The sequence below is a fragment of the Protopterus annectens genome, chromosome 7.part0 (genome assembly GCF_019279795.1).
Source record: "Protopterus annectens isolate FY-2018-M chromosome 7.part0, PAN1.0, whole genome shotgun sequence".
Taxonomy (NCBI): domain Eukaryota; kingdom Metazoa; phylum Chordata; order Ceratodontiformes; family Protopteridae; genus Protopterus; species Protopterus annectens.
In genome coordinates, this window is record NC_056739.1 from 1,911,803,149 (window position 1) to 1,911,818,998 (window position 15,850).

Consider the following 15,850-nt stretch of genomic DNA (forward strand, 5'->3'; position numbering starts at 1 on the left):
AGCTTGCCACTGCTATGCATTAGGCAGACAGTAAAAAAATATTTGCAATACATTATTTGTTTAGGTTGTACAGCTTCTGTATGTCTTTACTGAATTTTGAAAACAAGGTGTCTGGATTTCAGAGTAATGTTGACTCAGTTAAGTCAGTCTGTTAATGTATGCCTGCATTCCAATGGTTACATTTGCAATGCTTTACAATGGCAGGTAATCATTTCAAACATAATCCATTGCTGTTTTTCTGAGGTGCACTGTCATATTTAGAAAGTATGTGTTTGTATTGTCAATGCACATTGTGGAAACATGAGACAAGACAAGTGACAGTGACACTATAAATGTTTACTATTTCCATATGATCATCCCAGAATGAACTGGCAGGAATGCTTGATTGATAATCCATTGGTTTACAGTTGTGATTGTCAATTACATCCCATACTGTGAAACAGGTACGTCCCTCATAGTGACACGATGACACAGATAATTGTCATTACATGGGACAAGCATAGTGATGTTATATTGGCCTGTCTGCATACATGTATTTGTCTGAATACCTGTGTTGCACAGTAACAGATGTTCCAAACAGTAAAGTTTTACTAAGTACAAATGTGCATTTTCACATTATTAAAGCTAGACTTCTCCTGTGGTGCTTGAGATTCATACTGTGTCTTCTAGATTGTGTAATTAGATAGGCTGGAGGTTCAGTTCTCACCTCAGGAACTTGTGTGTGTGTGTGGGGGGATAGGTAGGTGGGATTTTAGTGATAGGTAAATAATGGCTCATTATCAAATTTGCTGTGTCTAGTTCTACTTAGGAGACTACATTTAACTTTGGGTACAGCTCTCTCTTCACTTTATCCTCTCAGCAACATACATAAGAGGTTATCATGTCAAAAGTGTACTCTCTCCCTTTATGAGTTGGAATTCACTTATGGTGCTCCCAAGTAATACTATATCCTTTATAGTGTGTCAGTACTGGACCTCACTCTACTTGGTTTGAAACAGAGAACTGCCTCTACCCAGTCCAATGTGGTCACCAGCATATACCTTTCAGAAGCTATCTGTGTGTATTGCTGCATTTATAAAAATCTTCACTACCGGACCTCACTCTACCTGGTTTGAAACAGAGATCTGCCTCTACCCAGTCCAACACGGTCACCAGCATATACCTTTCAGAAGCTATCTGTGTGTATTGCTGCATTTATAAAAAACTTCAGTACCGGACCTCACTCTACCTGGTTTGAAACAGAGACCTGCCTCTATGCAGTCCAATGCGGTCACCAGCATATACCTTTCAGAAGCTATCTGAATATTATATTAATACACTTCTATTCTGTATCAACTCACCTTGCTATAGATTCTAGCCAGTTGTCAAGCACACCTCCACACCCAACCCCTGCCTAGTTCTCTCAGCTGTTCCTTATTCTCTATCTTTTTAGTCTCACCCCTTTTCTTCTCTCTCCCTGCCCCCTCTATTTTATTCACTCCTGTCTCCCAGCATTGGTACCTGTTCACCACCCTATTATCTTTCTTCTTTATCTTTACTACTCTCACCCATCTCTTCCTCCATCACTCTGCTAGCTTAGTTAATTTCTTTGTTTTTTTCCCTACTTTTTGCAGTCACTCTAAATAGCTTGTACCTGCTTAATTTACTATCTGCTTCCCCCTCCTCCTACCCTGTCCTTTACTACTTACTTTTTTATCTTTCCAGAGCCAAACTCGTAGTTTCTACTCCAGTTTCTTGCTGAAATCCCTTATCTAGTGTTGTCCCATAGCCGTTTCTGCTTTCTGTACCTTATACTCTCCCTCCTCCATTAAACTGCTGCTCTCCTGACTCACAAACATTTCTCTATTTAGTGAAACAGTAAGCTGATTGTTTCTGTAGTTTCCTGGCTGTTGGAGACCCGACTCTGCCTGCTTTGTTCACCCTCACTACGCTTGGGCTCATTCCGCTCTCTTACCCTACCCCATTACCACCTACCACCACATTCATTAAATTTATACTCTCTACACTCCTCCCACATTATTTCCCTTCCCCTATTAACACTACTCCACCTCCTGCACTCTCCCAACCACCAGACTACCTTATCCCTGCATTAACCCCCTATTTCCCATCTTTACTACTTAACAAAACATAACACCTTTACTGCTACTCTATAACTGTCTCTACCAATTCCTCAAGATGTGCCCTCAGTATCTCACTATCCCATTTCTCTTCTTACTAGCTCTATCAATCTCATACAACACATCACTTCACTACTTAACAACAACACCTACTCTCTCCTACAGTCTTCCTCACACAGCCCTTACACGTTTCTAATCTCACCCTACCTATTCCTACTCTTACCCTCCAACCTCTTCATGATCAGAATATATCCTAATGCATCTCTTTTCACTTATATAACACCTAGAACTCCCTGTACTGTACAATTGTTCTCCTTTTTGCTCTCTGTCTTTGACTCACTCCTCTTGGATGGAGATATCCATCCCAATCCGTGACCAGCCACCTGTACTTCTAATTATCATTCTACCTCACCCCCACAGTCTCTACCCCAATCCCAGACCCCACACCTAAATCCCTATGTTCTCTCTAAATATCCAAAGCTTGGTTAACAAATCTATAGAATTGCACTCTTGGATCCAACTTAACTCCCCTCATATCTTTCCCCTATCTGAAACCTGGTTAAAGTCTGATATCTGTAACTCAGAAATCCTACCCCCCCCCCCCCAGGCTGCAACATCTATCATGCAAACAAAGCTAATAAGAGAGGTGGAGGTGTTGCCATCCTGTACTCTAAACAGCTAACTGTTTTTCCACTCACAACCTCCTTACCCAGTTTTGCTCCTGCAGAAATCCTCATTGTGAACTGCCATCTCAACCCCCATAAGAAATTTGCCATCGCCTCCCCCCAGGTGACAACATTCATAGTCTTGAAAACTTTCTCTCCTGGCTCTCCCAAAACATTCCCTATGAAACCATTATACTTGGTGATGTTAACATCAATTGGGCTTTGCTTTCCTTCTCTTCCCCTGGTCAATGCCTAAATCTGTATGGCTTCCACTAATTTATATCTTCCCCTACTAGAGCCAACAGAAACTCTACTTCTGGATCTATTATAGACTGGATCCTCACTTCCGACCCTTCTGTCTATCAGAACCCTGGTATACTACCCAACTCTCTCAGTGACATTCCCCTATCTACATCCACAGATACTCTCAACAGTCACCCAAAGAACACCTTTACAGAGAATGTCATAATCTGACTCATTTTGACCCAGACAAGTATAACTCTGCACTATCCAATGTCAACTAGACCTTCCTTTATAACCTCCTCCTTAATAACGCAGTACCTGCATTCAATAAGATATTTCTTGACATTCTGAACACTATGGCCCCATCCAGAAAAATCAGGGTAAAATCAAACTGTGCCCTTGGCTCACTAAACAGACACATTCTATTATACATCAAAAGGACTCTGCCTGGAAAATATGGGTCAAAAATAAAATCTCTCCCCTACTCCAGCACTACAAAGAACTTAGAAATCTGTGTAAAAAACTAATCATCAAAGATAAAAAAAACATTCTTCATATCTAACCATTGTAGCCCACATACTAACCCTAAGAAATTCTGGTCTACTGTTAATAAAATCCACCACCCTTGTACTCCTCACCACCCCCAACCCCTTCCTCCTTAATACTGCCACAGAAAACTGTTGCTCTACTAAACAATCACTTTATAGAAACTATCCAAAGACTAACTCAACATAGTTCCAATGCCACTTTTCTGCCTTCATTTCCCAGTCCTTCTTCCTCTAATACCTTCTCCTTTCAACCTGTTCCTACTGCTCTTATAAAATCCTATTTGAACAAACTCAAACCCTTCTCCCCTTCTGTTGACAACTTACCTCCCCACTTTCTTAAAATTCCTGCCAATTCTGTTGCCCACCCAGTCTCCATCCTTATTAATCAATCTATTACAGAAGCTGCTGAAATATGGAAATCCTTGTACACAATTCCTTTTCACAAGGGTGGTAACTCCACTGACCCCTCAAAATATCGTCTTATTACTATTCTATCCCCATTTTCCAAAATTCTAGAAAAATGCATTAATTCTCAGCTACTTAAACACTTGCTTGTAAACAATCTCCTAACTCCCACCCAACATGACTTTCGACTCCACCACACCACATCTACCGCTCTACTCTCGTTCACTCAAACAGTAGCAGAAGCCCGTGATAACAACCTTCTTCTTTCCTGTCTATTCCTTGATCTATCAAAGGCTTTTGATACTGTCTTCCACTCTAAACTGTAAACTAAACTTGCTAACCTTCACCTGTCCACCATCTCTATAGCCTGGTTCTCTAGTTACTTATCTAATAGACTACAATCTATATGATTGCAAACAGTCTCCTCCCCACTCCAGCCTGTCTACACTGGTGTCTTCCAAGGCTCTATTTTGGGTCCCCTCTTGTTCAATATCTTTACCAACAACTTAACCTCTCAACTCTTTTACAATATGCTGATGACTCCGCCCTTATAACCACTGCCCACAGCATCCTTGAATACCATTCTCTTACTCAAGACACTTTCACTTCCATTATAACCTGGCTCACTGATAATCAACTAATATTAAATCCAAAGAAAACAAAACTTCTACTTTTCCTTCCTAAAACATTAGCACAACATAAATCCTCTTTCTGCATTACCTCCTTTAACAATACCATCATCAGACCTGAACCACATAGTAAATTATTCGGTGTCACTATCGATGAATTAAAATTCAATATAGATATCAATCAATGCATAAAAAAACCCACCAAAAACTTGGCCTCCTGTACCGCAATCATAAATTTCTTTCTCCCTCCTCCAAACCCTCCCTAGCCCTGTTTCGCCTCTCACCCAGTCTTATGTATTCAGTCCCAGTCTTTACTAATCTTCAGTCATCCCTTCTCAGAAAATTAGAGCAAACCTACAATAAAATAGCTAAATTTGTCTCCAATCTTCCCTATAAAACCCACCACTGCCTTGCCCTTAAATCTTTGCAATGGCCTGAATTCCCTAAACAACTGCACTTTCTACAACTGCATATAACACAGACAGTTCTTTATAACCCTACTTCCTACCCCTCTATCTCTAATATTGTATCACAATACAACCCGCAACGTCAACTTTGTACATCTGACAGACATCTCCTCGACATCTACAAACCCACAAAAAATGTTGGTAAGTCACTATACAAATGCTCAGTAGCTAACTCCTGGAACTCCCTTCCTCATCACATAAGAAGTATCCCCAACAAGACCAAATTCAAACAGGAACTTAAACACTACCTACAAAACAACTGGTCCTGTCCTTGCACAGCTCCTACCTGACTTGACTTACCCTCTTACTAAATTATACAATCTCACTTTCATTATTTTTCTCTCTCCTCTGTTCTCTCTCATCTCCCTGGTGCTAATTCTACAACATAACACCTAGCTTTTGTAAATCCTTTTGTACATCCACAACATATATGTATACATACATAAATATATATGTGTGTGTGTGTGTGTGTGTGTGTGTGTGTGTGTGTGTGTGTGTATATATATATATATATATATATATATGTGTGTGTGTGTGTGTGTGTGTGTGTGTGTGTGTGTATATATATATATATATATATATATATACATACATATATCTATATATGTGTATATATATATATATATATATATATATATATATATATATATATATATATATATATATATATATACACACACACACACACACACACACACACACACACACACAGTAACTTATATGAAACTATTTGATTTTATTGACTTCTTTTTGTTGTATAAATTCTTGCTGTTTACCATGATGATGTAAATGTTTGACTTGAAAGACTGCAATTGTAATTGAAGCTTTTCTCCTTGGGTGTCCACTGAAAATGGGCCTTTTCTCAGTTGGACCAACCTGGTTAACAAATGACAAAAATAAATAAATAAATAAATAGATAATAGGAGGTTTAGTTCTCACAATGGTGAACGTATGTGTGTGACTGAAATATCAGCTACATATGGCTTCCTGAATAGCTGTGCTGTATCAATTTCCAGTCAGGGGGAAAATTTCACTTTGGGTGAGCATTCCATCATCCCCTTGTCCCACTTTTACCACAGCCAACTTCTTGGCTGCACACTAATAAGATTATCATGTCTCCCATTAAGAGTCAGACTTCTCCTGTGGCACTTGTGGCTAATACAGTGGTTTTGATATTGTGTAACTAGTAAGATAAGTGGTTCATATCTGACAGTGATAAACTTGTGGTTCTTTTGTCATGGAAATAAAGCTTCAACAATAGATGTGTTGTGTCTACTTCCACTCAGGAGAAAACTTCAACTTCAGACACAGCTCCCTCTGCAGTTTATCCAACTTTTAACTCAAACTACTACTCTGCAACACACTTCTGAGGTCAACAGGTCAAAAGTGCACTTTCTCCCATTAAGAATCAGACTTGTCTTGTGGCTCTTGTGACTGGTATTGTGTTTTCCACATTATATAACTGGATAGATAGGAGGTTCAAATCTCACAGTTGGGAACATCTGAGTGTGGTTGCAGTATCAGGTACATATAACTTCCTGAACACATGTGCTGTATCAACTTCCAGACAGGGGAAGATTTTCATATGGAAGAGGATGTCCCCATCCTACCTACACCATAAATATCTTCTCTGCATTACAGTGATGAGGTCATCATGTCAAAAGTGCACTTTGCGCTCTGACAATTCAAACTTAACCTGTGGTGCTTGCGGAAAATTCTGTGTTCTATAGACTGTGTAATTATATGGATAGAGGGGTCAAATCAAACACTAGTTAACTCATGTGAATATCTATACTGACGTATAATTTTGTCCATAACACCCCCTTATGTAAACTAACAGGTGGGAAACATAGTTTCACTGGTAGAAGACTAACCTGCACATTTGTATTATCCCAGGCAATAACCAGTTTTGGAAAAACAATGATTAAATCATGCTATCAGAAATTAACTACATCACAGTGTTCATATGAGTTATCCTATAGTACTGGCTAATGATACTGTGCACTCTAAACTGGATAAGTATAGAGGTAGGAGGTTTGAATCCAGCAATTATTGATTCATGTATGTGTATGGTTGTCTGGACAGCTGTGTAGAGAAGGCTTCTATTGAATGGAGTATGTGTAGCTGTGTAGTGTTACTGTACACTTCAACCACCTTCATGCATATTTATAAGAGTATCAATTTATGAAAGTATGGTGATGTCATCCTTTCAAATGTGCATGGTCATAATTGTAAAAGAACATGCAGTGATATGTTGCTTTTGATCTTAGGTAATCTGTTCAAATCCAGCCATTACTCCTTAGACTCACCCGTGTCAATATGTCTGTGATGATGCGGGTAGGTAGCAGTGTTCCCAGACAATTGTCTACTCTATACATATATGGCTGGGGATTCCTATTGCAACAAATTATGCTCATTTTTTCACACAGAAATGCTTTATTTATAATGATAATGACATAGGTTCATAGGTTCATAGGTTCATTGGTTCATAGGTAGGTACTAGGCTATCTACCCAAGGGCATTTATAAGCCTAGCCAGAATGTGTTGGCTTTCGCCTCCCTTTTAAATTAGTTTCCTGGGCCTCTGACTAGCAGGACCACTGAAGTGATCCCAGGGGTAAACCTACGATTTCCCATCCACTCGTCAAGATTTTTCTTGAAGAGAGTCAGCGAGGGGCTCTGCCTAACATAAATTGGGATTCTATTCCAGAGCGAGGGAAGTCTCTGAGACAGGAATCTATCCCTCCAGCATGTCCTGTTTATTATTGTGCTGAAGTTTAGTTCACTGAAGCATGTGGCTCTATGAGATTTGGTTTTCTTGAGGTGGAGCATGTCCATTAATTCCTGGTTGGACATGGCCTTATACATCAGGCAGAGATCACCTCTGAGCAGGCGGTAAGCAACTGAGTAAAGCTGGTGTTTTTTTAGATGAGCTGCATAGGGCATCTCTTTGAGGCCCATGATCCTCTTGGTGAGGTACTTCTGTGGTCTTTCCAGCTGTTGCAGGTTTTGAGTAAGGTACATTCCAAATGGGACATTGTACTCTATTATGGGCCTAATGAGTGATGAGTAGAGGGGCACAATGACCTCTCTTGATCTAGAGGTGAACCCTTTCGTGATTAGGTGGGCTACATAGAAGGAATTTCTAACCACTTTGGCAATGCGATTATCAAAGGAGAGGTTGCTATCTACCTGGGTCCCCAGGTCCCTAATTACATCTTCCGTACTTAGTGGATTACCACCTATGTGATAATTCGTGGGCACTTTGTTTTTCCCAAAGGGTCTGACTATGCATTTTTTGGCATTCAGCTTGAGGCCATGGTTTTGACACCAGGTATCTGTCTTTGTGAGACCCTTCTGGAGGATGTCTGTGTCACCCGGTGAGTTGATTATGGACCCCAGTTTGCAGTCATCTGTGAGCTTGGTCAGCCATAGTCCTCCCGGGCTTGCCTATACCTCAGAGAAGTATATACCGAACAGGAGGGGTCCCAGGACCGCTCCTTGTGGGATGCCACTTGTAACTGATTTAGAGTTGGACATGGCACATGCGACTCTGACCATGTGTGTTCTATCCATGAGCCAGTTGGCCACCCATCTCATGACATAGGGGTTAATGTTCAAGCTGGTGAGCTTATCTATGATGCCAGAGTGTGGAATGGTGTCGAAGGCCTTAGCGAGGTCCAGGTAGGCTGTGTGGACTACCTTTCCTTCATCTATGGCCTTGGTAGCTGTTTCAAAGAAGTCATCTAGGTTTAGGAGGCAGGATCTGCCTTTAACAAAGCCAAATTGGGTAGGGTCCAGTGTCTGGAGGTTCCCAATGTTTCCCAATGTCTCTCTTTATGAGTTCCATGATGATTCGCTCCATAGTTTTGCAGACCAGGCTAGTCAGGCTTATAGGACGATAGTTCCCAGATTCTGTTGTGGCACCACCTTTGTGAAGTGGGATGACTGTTGCTGTATGCCATTCTTTAGGTGCATAGCCCATGGTAAGGCTGAGTCTGAACAGTGAATTTAGGTGAGGGTTTAGTTCCTTTTGGAGTTCGTGTAAGGCACAGCCTGGGACACCATCCAGTCCCATTGATGCTGTGTTCTTAGCTTTGGAGAGGGCTGGGATGACATTTGACTTTTCCATTAGAAATACTAAGGTTTTTCCTGTGGCATGATGACATGAGCCTATGTTCTGTATGCCATTGTCTTAGTAAGGCATGTGTTTGAATCTGTGATTATTCACATACTGTGCATGATTACCATTCTCACCTCACAGCAATGGCTACATTAGACATCATGTCTGTTTATATATATACCTAGCAGCAGGCCACTATGTGTGGAAAGACACATAAAGCAACAGTCTTTTATATAAATTTCAGGCACATATACCCCTTTCAGTAATAACATGATGTCATGGTTTCATCAACCCACGTAGCTCATAATTGTAGCACTATTGTGACATAGTCAGGTGTTCAAAATTGATATTGACTGTAAGCATTGTTTGTCACTGATTGTAAGCATTGTATGTCCTAATACTTTTATGAATGAATGACATCCACAAGTGTTATAATGTGTATAATTATAATGGAAGAAGCCCCCCTGCCATTTTATCTAATACAAATTGCAACACAATCATATGCTGTAATGACTTTACACAGGTGGAGTCTCACAGCTTTAAGACTTCCACTGTAGCATGTGAGTCATACACATCAGTTGTTGGTGGACTTGCATAGCTTTCTGTTAAGTTCCAGCAAAGGGCAACATTTTTAAATCCCTTCTCCCCAGCAGAACTACTCCTTGGTCCTCTGCATGGTGTGCAGTCCGTTATAAGCCTAGTGCTGTGACACAGGCTGTCCCCCTATTCAAAAATATAGCAACATAAAAGAAATCCCTACTGAACTGAAAAGAAAACCCAACCTGTAAGCCTTACGTGGACTACCTAGAAGTGCTTCGCTCAGCCTCACAGTCTTATAAGCCTAGTGCTGTGACACAGGTTGTCCCGCTATTCAACAATATAGCATCATAAAAGAAATCCCTACTGAACTGAAAAGAAAACCCAACCTGTAACCCTTATGTGGACTACCTAGAAGTGCTTCGCTCAGCCTCACAGTCTTTGCTGTGACACAGGCTGTCCCCCTATTCAACAATATAGCAACATAAAAGAAATCCCTACTGAACTGAAATGAAAACCCAACCTGTAACCCTTACATGGACTACCTAGAAGTGCTTCACTCAGCCTCACAGTCTTATAAGCCTAGTACTGTGACACAGGCTGTTCCCCTATTCAACAATATAGCAACATAAAAGAAATCCCTACTGAACTAAAAAGAAAACCCAACCTTTAACCCTTACGTGGACTACCTAGAAGTGCTTCACTCACAGTGTATGTGATATCCTACATTTTTACAGGTTTAACTATATATTAGTGAGTGCTTTAGGTAACCTATTTGTAAGGGCCAGCACACCTGCAGACCTACCCCGAGGCCGTCCATCCCCTCTTTTTTATTCTTCTCTGCCTTACCTCCTATCTAGCTTAGTGAATTAGTGTAATTCCCCATATAGGCCACCAGAGGGCAGCAGAAAATAAGGCTTTAAAAACTGTATTCTTTACTTCTAGCTGAGCTCCACCAGCTCTATCGAACACCTATCTCCAGTTATCCCTGTAGGATCTTTACTTCCTGATATAACCCCTCTCCCAGAAAGGCATAAAACAGGGATTTACCTTTTAGTCTTAACAGTAGATAATCTATATAGCTCAATCTTCTGTCTCTTAATCACTCCTGCTTCTGGGCTCTTTACTAAATACCTACTCCCCTATACACCTAGAACTAAGGACACCCTTTACATTTCTTTTTGCATGGAAAATAATTAAAAAAAATGCCACATACCTACTCTAAGCTGTATAGATCTCAGTCTCACTGAATATCTGATTACCTCTATGCTTCTCTCAGCTGTAACCCGCTCCGTTCGCCCTCTGCAGGCTCACTCTGCTCCCCTACCCTACCCCCAATTCCCACCCCCCAGGGGTCCTAAACTTATACTTCCTTAACCACACCCTCTCTTCCAACCATCCAAAGTAATACTTCAACCAATTTATATAATTTAACTACACCCCATCTATTTTATGTTTTCCTCACCTCCTACATCCAGTACCTCTTCCTAAACCTCTTAAGATTATTCATTACCTATCACTGCTCTCACAAAAAGAACTTTATAAAACCCTTGCTTTCCTTTGTCTTACCTTACCAAGGTCCTGCGTAGCTATCTAAGAAACCCTGTAAAATATGTCTTCAACAACTAAACCTATCCTAACCAAATTTATACGACTATTTACTCTCATATCTCTTCTCACCTCTGCCTATCTCTTCACCTCCATTGATAAATTTAATTATGACTACTTCAGCTACTCTCCTAAACAAACAGCTAGTCACAACTACACCCTTACCCATTTTCAAATAAATACCACAACCACACCCTGCTACCTGCTAGCCACGTATCATTGACTTACTCATATTAAATTCAATTACACAACTGTAAAAAAGCTAGAATACCTAAACAGCTTCCTCAACTACCCATTTTCTGCCCTAAAAACTCCCACCTTAAAAGACGGTGACATCCACCCTAACCCAGGCACAACAAACATCCCAATTTTTACAACTCCTTCTACCACTCCCCCCACCCTAACTACCCAAACCTGTCTCTCTAATTCTTTAATTATAGGTCATCTCAATATCTGCAGTATAAATAATAAAATTGCCCATCTCCATGCCCTCCTTCACATTCATTCCTTTCATATCCTCTGCCTCACAGAAACCTGGTTAAAACCTGTAACTAAAGATAATGAAATACTCCCCCTAGGTTACAACATATTGAGGCTCGACCACATAAAATGTAGGGGTGGGGGAGTAACAATACTGTATAAATCCACACTATAGATCTCCTCCATATCCTATAACCCACCTCAGGATAGTAAGGCTGAAGTTCTTATCTCCTGACTTCAACTAAACACTTCCAAAGCCCTATATATTATCTGCATCTACTTACCCCCTGGTAATAATATCACTACAATAGAAGACATTCTAAGCTGGGTATCAACTTCTTACCCACAATAAACCATTATACTAGGTGACTTTAATACTGACTGGAAATGTGTAAACACAGATAAATCTTCATCGCATATTAATCTTCATGGCTTTAGTCAAACTATTACCACCACTGCTAGACTTAACAAACCTAACAACAAAGAGAGTATCTTAGATTGGATACTCATTAATAAACAACAACAAATTTACAAGGTAGGAACTCTACCAGATGACTTAAGTGATCACATGTTAACTTACATTATAAGACAAAAGAATGACATTCCTAACACCCCTACTTACAAGATCTCTCGAACCAACAAACATTTTAACACTGTATTATTCCAAAATGAACTTAATGCCTGTAACTGGTACCCACTAAAAACTCTCCCTCTTGAGCAGGCTGTTAAATATTTCAACTCTAAATTCTTAGCTATCCTTGATAAGCATGTTCCTAAACGTTCTATCAGAATGAAGTCCAAACCTGCCCCCTGGCATTCAAAGGAAACTAGACAACTCATATTGCTTAGGAATAAATCTTGGGCCAAGTGGAGAGTATCCAAAAATATCTCAGAGCAACAAACATTTAAACAGCTAAGGAATACTACAAAAATAGCTATACTTACTGACAAAAAAACTACTATTGCAAACTACAGCAATCTCACCATAACAATCCACAAAAATTCTGGTTTAGCGTTAATAGACTCCTACACCCAGGGCACTCCAGCACACCACCCCCTCTAGGGGCTGATAACAATACCTCCCTTCAAACTGCCAATGACTTCAATACCTTCTTCACAGACACCATAAAATATCTAACCTGTCAAATGTCCTCAAACAACTCTAATCTCCAAACCTCTTTACCTGATACTATCCCAGCATTGCAAATACAACCCATTGCTACCTCGTGCATCCAAAAACGTATACATAAACTTAAGCCATGTACCCCCTCTGTGGACTAAATTCCATCTGAATACCTGCAAAAAGCAGCTAAAGCAGTTGCTTATCCTGTATCCATCCTTATAAACAGAACCATAAATGAAGGAACAATCCCAGATATCTGGAAAATCACCCACATTATCCCTCTACATAAAGGTGGAAACTCCAATGAGTATTCCAACTACAGGCCTATAGCTCTCTTATCACCCTTAGCAAAAGTTATGGAAAAATGTATTCACCATCAACTAATTAACCACCTAACCCAACACAATATACTAGCTGTCAGCATGGCTTCAGGCCATTTCATAGTACCACCACAGCCTCCTATCTTTCAGCGACTCCATCAATAGAAACCGTAATAACAACATCCTCTCATCAGCACTCTTTATTGATCTGTCAAAAGCCTGTGACATGGTCAGCCATGCCCTACTCCTAAAAACTCTTGAATCCTTTGCTCTTGACACTAAGGCTGTTCTCTGGTTTAAGTTCTACCTTAACAATAGGCAACAAGCAGCCCTTTGGGAGAATAAACTATCTTCCCACCTGCCAGTCTCCCTTGGAGTCCCTCAGGGCTCCATTCTCGGTCCACTTCTATTCTCAGGATTCATCAACGACCTTCACTTAGCAATCCCTCAAGCTACCTGCATACAATATGCAGATGATTCCACCCTCATATGTTCTGCCAACTCCACATCTGAACTACAATCCCTAACCCAGACAGTATTCAACTTAGTCGAGGCATGGTTCTTAAAATGTTGCCTCCTTTTGAATGCCAAAAGAAACAAGCTCTTACTCTTCACATCTAACACTAAGTCCCCCCAATCAATTTCTCTATCAAATCAAATAATGGCACCATTATAACCCCAGACTCTACCACCAAACTATTAAGAGTCTTAATTGACAATAACCTTACATTTGACAATCATATAATTAACACAATAAAAACCGTAAATAGAAAATTGGGCTCCCTATATAGGATAAAGCCCTTCTTAACACCAACAGCCAGAACTACAATTGCCCACTCACATTTAATCTCCACTCTTCTTTATGCTTCCCCCATATACACTAACCTAAAGAAAAACAATCTCACTAAATTAGCTAACTCCTATAATAATATTGCCAGGTTTGCCACCGGGAACCCATTTAGAACTCACCACTGTCTGAACCTACAGCAGCTAGATTGGCTTGAACTAAAACACATTTTGATACTCTCCCAACTTACTATTGTTCATAGGATATTCTATCAACCTAACAACACACCAATACTCTCTAACCTTATTATCCCCTATACAAACCTCAATTTCTTAGGCTCTTCCACTAAACTACTGGCTAGCATTAGCAAGTCTAATAACTTGGCAGGTGACTCCTTGTTTTCTAATACTGCTGGAAAATATTGGAACATGTTGCCATCAGATCTAACGGTACTTCCCTCCTTCCCACTCTTTAAGCAAAGGCTGAAGCAACATCTTAAAACACACTGGTTATGCCCTTGCTGTTACCCTAATTGTCTGCATTCTCTTTTGCCATTTTCTCTTTACTGCCTCCCCTCACCTTTTAACGCTACTTACACCTGGGTAGTGGTAACTGTCTTAAATTATTGTTGCAAACAGGAGATGAATTAAACTGTGAACATATTGTAAACAACATACCTTAATGTAAGAGTATCTTATTCCTTTCAAAGTTTTGTGTTTCATAATTAGCATACTTCTCTTTAGCTAAGGCTCTCTAATTATTTTTAACTAATTTTTCTTTATATTTGTGTAAATAATTATTTTTGAATATTGTGTTTGCTTAAATAGTATGACTTTGTAACTACTGTTCTCTCATTTATTTGTATCATACTTTTTTTTCTCTTATATTTGTGCATTATAAACTTTTAAATGTTACTGTGGAGCTTTTCTCCCTGGGCCTCTGCTGAAAACGGAAATATATCCAGTTGGACTAGCCCGGTTAACAAATGTAAAATAAATAAAATAAATAAACATTTTAAAAATGCATTGATATTACACAAGACTGCATGAAGTTATTATTCTTAATTTGTACTTTGGAGAAAGAAATATAAAGTCATTTTGTAATATCGTGCCAGTGAAATAGTTATTCTGCATATGTCATGGTGTGAGTGCTTCTGCATCACATGCATTCAGTAATGAAATTATAGCACATCTATACAGATACAGTGTGTTTCAGTTCTGGGACAATGTTGTACAAAACAGGAACAGCTTCCTTGGCTGAGAAACATTAATAGTGCACTGCTCACAGCTGTGTGAACGTTACCATAGTTACCTCCTTGTTATCATTCTGTCAAAATCATGTTGTACAAATTATCCTCAAATTTTCTTTATTACTTATTTATTATTTATTATCTTGTGGCAGAGGCAGTCAATACATAGAGCGTGTAGTTTGATAGGTAGGGATTTGAATCTGGTGACATCTCTCTGTCACATGCCAGTGTCAGACAGGAGTGCCTAAGGCAAAGGAAGTATTTATGGCACAATCAGAGGGCAACAATTTTAAGGTATCACACTCCACTGTAAGAGCTCCATACCCATTACAATAGGGAAGTGCTATAAGCACTTCAAATTAATTTGTCATGACACACACAGTATACCTATTACTGTGGCATCACAAGCTGATATGCATCTTTCTGATATCTGTCTTGGCATGTCTTCATGTTTGGCATGATGCCAATGCTGAGTATGCTATTGATTGTTCACAGGCATTACTTCATTTACAAGTAAGAATGCACTGCATTGTATGTCTTCCTCCAAATA